The sequence below is a fragment of the Hoplias malabaricus genome, unplaced genomic scaffold, assembly GCF_029633855.1.
Source record: "Hoplias malabaricus isolate fHopMal1 unplaced genomic scaffold, fHopMal1.hap1 scaffold_27, whole genome shotgun sequence".
Classification (NCBI taxonomy): domain Eukaryota; kingdom Metazoa; phylum Chordata; class Actinopteri; order Characiformes; family Erythrinidae; genus Hoplias; species Hoplias malabaricus.
Window position 1 is genome coordinate 661,174 of NW_027101186.1, and position 6,507 is coordinate 667,680.

Here is a 6,507-nt window from a genome sequence, read left to right on the forward strand (position 1 = left end):
AAATACATTGGAAGTGGGATTTGGTCCAAATTGGTCCAAATTGGTCCAAATTGGTCCAAATTGGTCCCAATTTGTCACAAATGACCACAGTTTATCAAATATTGGTCCCAATTGGTCAAAATTGACCCCGGATGGCTTCACAAAGTCAAAAATTGGCTCCCACTTCCAGTTTATTTGACTTGGTTACAATACATTGGAAGTGGGATCCCACTTCCAATTTATTTGACTTGAATGGAATACATTGGAAGTGGGATCCCACGAAGCATGTATAAGGCTTGGCTGGAATAAATTGGAAGTGGGATCCCACTTCCAATCTATCCCAGCCAAGCCTTATACATGCTTCGTGGGATCCCACTTCCAATTTATTCTGACTTGAATGAAATAAATTGGAAGTGGGATCCAGGTCTCCCAGTGGGCAAAATTCTGGGGTCCCACTTCCAATTTATTTTGACTTGAATGAAATAAATTGGAAGTGGGATTTGGTCCAAATTGGTCCAAATTGGTCCCAATTTGTCAAAAATGACCACAGTTTATCAAATTTTGGTCCCAATGTGTCAAAATTGACCCCGGATTGCTTCACAAAGTCAAAAATTGGCTCCCACTACCAATTTATTTGACTTGGTTACAATACATTGGAAGTGGGATCCCACTTCCAATTTATTTGACTTGGTTACAATACATTGGAACTGGGATCCCACGAAGCATGTATAAGGCTTGGCTGAAATAAATTGGAAGTGGGATCCCACTTCCAATTTATTTTGACTTGAATGAAATAAATTGGAAGTGGGATCCAGGTCTCCCAGTGGGCAAAATTCTGGGGTCCCACTTCCAATTTATTTTGACTTGAATGAAATAAATTGGAAGTGGGATTTGGTCCAAATTGGTCAAAATTGGTCAAAATTGGTCCAAATTGGTCCAAATTGGTCCCAATTTGTCAAAAATGACCACAGTTTATCAAATTTTGGTCCCAATGTGTCAAAATTGACCCCGGATTGCTTCACAAAGTCAAAAATTGGCTCCCACTTCCAATTTATTTGACTTGGTTACAATACATTGGAAGTGGGATCCCACTTCCAATTTATTTGACTTGGTTACAATACATTGGAAGTGGGATCCCACGAAGCATGTATAAGGCTTGGCTGAAATAAATTGGAAGTGGGATCCCACTTCCAATTTATTTTGACTTGAATGAAATAAATTGGAAGTGGGATCCAGGTCTCCCAGTGGGCAAAATTCTGGGGTCCCACTTCCAATTTATTTTGACTTGAATGAAATAAATTGGAAGTGGGATTTGGTCCAAATTGGTCCAAATTGGTCCCAATTTGTCAAAAATGACCACAGTTTATGAAATTTTGGTCCCAATTTGTCAAAATTGACCCCGGATTGCTTCACAAAGTCACAACTGGCTCCCACTTCCAATTTATTTCACAAATTGGTCCCAATTGGTCCCAATTTGTCAATAATGACCACAGTTTATTACATATTGGGCCCAATTTGTCAAAATTGACCCCGGATTGCTTCACAAAGTGACAATTGGATCCCACTTCCAATTTATTCTACTGTATTGGGATATATTGGAAGTGGGATCCCACTTCCAATTTATTTGACTTGGTTACAATACATTGGAAGTGGGATCCCACAAAACATGTATTTGATTTGGCTGGAATACATTGGAAGTGGGATCCCACTTCCAATGTATTTTGACTTGAATGTAATACATTGGAACTCTATTTTATTAAATATTGGGCCCAATTTGGCAAAACTGACCCCGGATTGCTTCACAAAGTGACAATTGGATCCCACTTCCAATGTATTTCACTATATTGGAATATATTGGAAGTGGGATCCCACTTCCAATTTATTTGACTTGGTTACAATACATTGGAAGTGGGATCCCACGAAACATGTATTTGACTTGAATGGAATAAATTGGAAGTGGGATCCAGGTCTCCCAGTGGGCAAAACGACTGGGTCCCACTTCCAGTTTAATAAATTGGAAGTGGGATCCCACTTCCAGTATAATATATTGGAAGTGGGATCCCACTTCCAATTTATTCCCTTTCAAAGGTCATACATGGGTTTTGGACACCCCTTAAAATGGTCCGAATGACCCCAAATCTTAATATGTTCATCGTGGACACTCCACGAGGCAGCCTGTGAAGTTTCGTAAGCCTAACTTGTTTTTTTCTATAAAAATACCCCAAAAAACATGTCTTTCTCCCCCACACTTTTCAATGGAGACCGAGGCCTACTGAGGCCTACTGAGGCCTAAATTTGACCTTACAGAGCCTCTTTCACGTTCAAATCTATTTATGGTTTTTATATATACTGGGCAAGGTCACAGTGATCTGGCCCTCACGTATGTTGGTCGAGCCTCTCAGATGAGTCGCCAGTCGAAGCCCCCAAGTCCGAAGACCCCCACAAACCCATTTTCTGGACATCCCACTTCCAATTTATTCCCATTCAAAGGTCATACATGGGTTTTGGACACCTCTTAAATTGGTCCGAATGACCCCAAATCTTAATATGTTCATCGTGGACAGCCCACGAGACAGCCTGTGAAGTTTCGTAAGCCTAACTTGTTTTTTTCTATAAAAATACCCCCAAAAAAACATGTCTTTCTCCCCCACACTTTTCAATGGAGACCGAGGCCTACTGAGGCCTACTGAGGCCTAAATTTGACCTTACAGAGCCTCTTTCACGTTCAAATCTATTTATGGTTTTTATATATACTGGGCAAGGTCACAGTGATCTGGCCCTCACGTATGTTGGTCGAGCCTCTCAGATGAGTCGCCAGTCGAAGCCCCCAAGTCCGAAGACCCCCACAAACCCATTTTCTGGACATCCCACTTCCAATTTATTCCCATTCAAAGGTCATACATGGGTTTTGGACACCTCTTAAATTGGTCCGAATGACCCCAAATCTTAATATGTTCATCGTGGACAGCCCACGAGACAGCCTGTGAAGTTTCGTAAGCCTAACTTGTTTTTTTCTATAAAAATACCCCCAAAAAAACATGTCTTTCTCCCCCACACTTTTCAATGGAGACCGAGGCCTACTGAGGCCTACTGAGGCCTAAATTTGACCTTACAGAGCCTCTTTCACGTTCAAATCTATTTATGGTTTTTATATATACTGGGCAAGGTCACAGTGATCTGGCCCTCACGTATGTTGGTCGAGCCTCTCAGATGAGTCGCCAGTCGAAGCCCCCAAGTCCGAAGACCCCCACAAACCCATTTTCTGGACATCCCACTTCCAATTTATTCCCATTCAAAGGTCATACATGGGTTTTGGACACCCCTTAAAATGGTCCGAATGACCCCAAATCTTAATATGTTCATCGTGGACAGCCCACGAGACAGCCTGTGAAGTTTCGTAAGCCTAACTTGTTTTTTTCTATAAAAATACCCCCAAAAAAACATGTCTTTCTCCCCCACACTTTTCAATGGAGACCGAGGCCTACTGAGGCCTACTGAAGCCTAAATTTGACCTTAAAGAGCTTTTTTCACGTTCAAATCAGTTTATGTTTTTTATATATATCTAGCCCGCGCGTATGTTCTTTGGGCCTCTCTGATGTCATTGGATGGACATTGCACATTCTCAATTTTTAACATATTATACCTAATATATTCATTTTTAGATGAAAGTAGCAAAATCCACACGTGTCCCACGTCCAATTTATGTGGTCGCATGTAATAAATTGGAAGTGGGATTTTCTCTCCGGTGGACGCGTACCAATCCTTTACAAGGTCCCTTGCAACAAAAAGCAACACTCTGTCATCCCCATGAGTTTTTCCATAGCTCGTTAGCGCCCCTAGTGAATCCCTTGAACCGTGTATTGCCCGTGATAGTAATTTTGTAGAGGGTAGTACCCAACGTCCAACCGGCAATTTACCTAAGTGGCCGGTGGGATCCCATATCGTAATACGATCCCACCCGCCAATTATGCGTCCGTTGGCAATTTATTTGAATGGGCTTTTGTCCAGGAACCATGTACAGGTACTACCTCTAGATAGTCAAGTTTGATCGACTTCTCGGCGCTCCGCCAAGGCCCGCGAGGAGCCCCGGCGGGGCCGATCCGAGGACCTCACTAAACCATCCGATCGGTAGTAGCGACGGGCGGTGTGTACAAAGGGCAGGGACTTAATCAACGCGAGCTTATGACCCGCGCTTACTGGGAATTCCTCGTTCATGGGAAATAATTGCAATCCCCAGTCCCAATCACGAGTGGGGTTCAGCGGATTACCCGCGCCTCTCGGCGTAGGGTAGGCACACGCTGATCCAACCATTGTGGCGCGCGTGCAGCCCCGGACATCTAAGGGCATCACAGACCTGTTATTGCTCCATCTCGCGTGGCTGAACGCCACTTGTCCCTCTAAGAAGTTGGACGCCGACCGCGGAGGGCCGCGTAACTATTTAGCATGTCGGAGTCTCGTTCGTTATCGGAATTAACCAGACAAATCGCTCCACCAACTAAGAACGGCCATGCACCACCACCCACAGAATCGAGAAAGAGCTATCAATCTGTCAATCCTTTCCGTGTCCGGGCCGGGTGAGGTTTCCCGTGTTGAGTCAAATTAAGCCGCAGGCTCCACTCCTGGTGGTGCCCTTCCGTCAATTCCTTTAAGTTTCAGCTTTGCAACCATACTCCCCCCGGAACCCAAAGACTCGTGGTTTCCCGCACGCTGCCCGGCGGGTCATGGGAATAACGCCGCCGGATCGCGGGTCGGCATAGTTTACGGTCGGAACTACGACGGTATCTGATCGTCTTCGAACCTCCGACTTTCGTTCTTGATTAATGAAAACATTCTTGGCAAATGCTTTCGCTTTCGTCCGTCTTGCGCCGGTCCAAGAATTTCACCTCTAGCGGCGCAATACGAATGCCCCCGGCCGTCCCTCTTAATCATGGCCCTGGTTCCGGAAACCCACAAAATAGAACCGGAGTCCTATTCCATTATTCCTAGCTCAGGTATTCAGGCGAGAAGGTGGCCCGCTTTGAACACTCTAATTTTTTCAAAGTAAACGCTCCGGACCCCGACCGGACACCCAGCCAAGGGCATCCGGGGGGCACCGGGAGGCAGGGTCTGGGACAGGCGGTGGCTCGCCTCGCGGCGGACCGCCAGCCCACTCCCGAGATCCAACTACGAGCTTTTTAACTGCAGCAACTTTAATATACGCTATTGGAGCTGGAATTACCGCGGCTGCTGGCACCAGACTTGCCCTCCAATGGGTCCTCACCCATGGGTTTAGGATACGCTCATTCCGATTACAGGGCCTCGAAAGAGACCTGTATCGTTATTTTTCGTCACTACCTCCCCGTGTCGGGAATGGGTAATTTGCGCGCCTGCTGCCTTCCTTGGATGTGGTAGCCGTTTCTCAGGCTCCCTCTCCGGAATCGAACCCTGATTCCCCGTTACCCGTGGTCACCATGGTAGGCGCCTATAGTACCATCGAAAGTTGATAGGGCAGACATTCGAATGAGACGTCGCCGCCGCAGAGGGCGCGCGATCGGCCCGAGGTTATCTAGAGTCACCAAAGCGGCCGGGGGGCCCGAGCCCCCCGGATGGGTTTTGGGTCTGATAAATGCACGCATCCCCCGAGAGGTCAGCGCTCGTTTGCATGTATTAGCTCTGGAATTACCACAGTTATCCGAGTAACGTGTGGAGCGATCAAAGGAACCATAACTGATTTAATGAGCCATTCGCAGTTTCACTGTACCGACCGTGTGCACTTAGACCTGCATGGCTTAATCTTTGAGACAAGCATATGTTACTGGCAGGATCAACCAGGTAGCTGCACCGTGGGAAAAGGGGGTGAAACGTCACTCCCCGCCACGTGGGTCGGCCCTACCGAGACCCTTTTCGGGGCCCCGGGTCGGGCGCGGCCGCTCTCGGTGCGTTTGTTCGGAGCAGCACTCCTTTCGGATCTGCTGTCCCGACAGAGGAGAACCAGGAAATGTCGATTCGTGGGGCACGCTGGCAAACAGGAGTGGGGCCACGAGTTCAGATGCAGAGCCCCGGACATCGCTGTGCCTGCGGCCGCCGTTTTCGGACTGTCTCAGCGTAGGGGACTGGCCGCCTAAGTCTCCCAAAGATAGGTACGGGAAGGGTAAACAAAACCCATCCCTGGAAGCTGACCCGCAGCATGGGGTAGGATCCCTCTGCTTCTTTTTATGAAGCCTGGCAGGTGCCTACCCAAGGCGGGTCTGGTTTTCCGGTAGAGCAGCATCTCCACGTCGGTTGTCATCGTTCAGACACCTTCATTTCGTACTGCCCTCTGAAATCCTGACGGCCCCGCACTGGAAACGCCCATGCCCACGTTGTGCTCGGCCCGCCCGAAATAACCTCCTATGCAGAAGGGGTGCGACATGCCTGGGATCCTCTCTGACGTTGACGAGGGTCCAAGATTTCTTAACATGACATTCCTTAGCATAGAGGCGCTTGTACAAGTGTCCTTGTACCGCCCACTGGAGTTCCTGGCAATACGAAGAGGACGGAGATAAAAGG

The 6,507-nt window shown here is 47.3% G+C and overlaps 1 pseudogene; it reads right to left on the reverse strand.

The window, feature by feature from the left end:
• Nucleotides 1-3,969: 3,969 nt before the first annotated feature.
• LOC136685274 (18S ribosomal RNA) lies at nucleotides 3,970-5,793 on the reverse strand (annotated as a pseudogene).
• Between the last annotated feature and the right edge of the window lie 714 nt (nucleotides 5,794-6,507).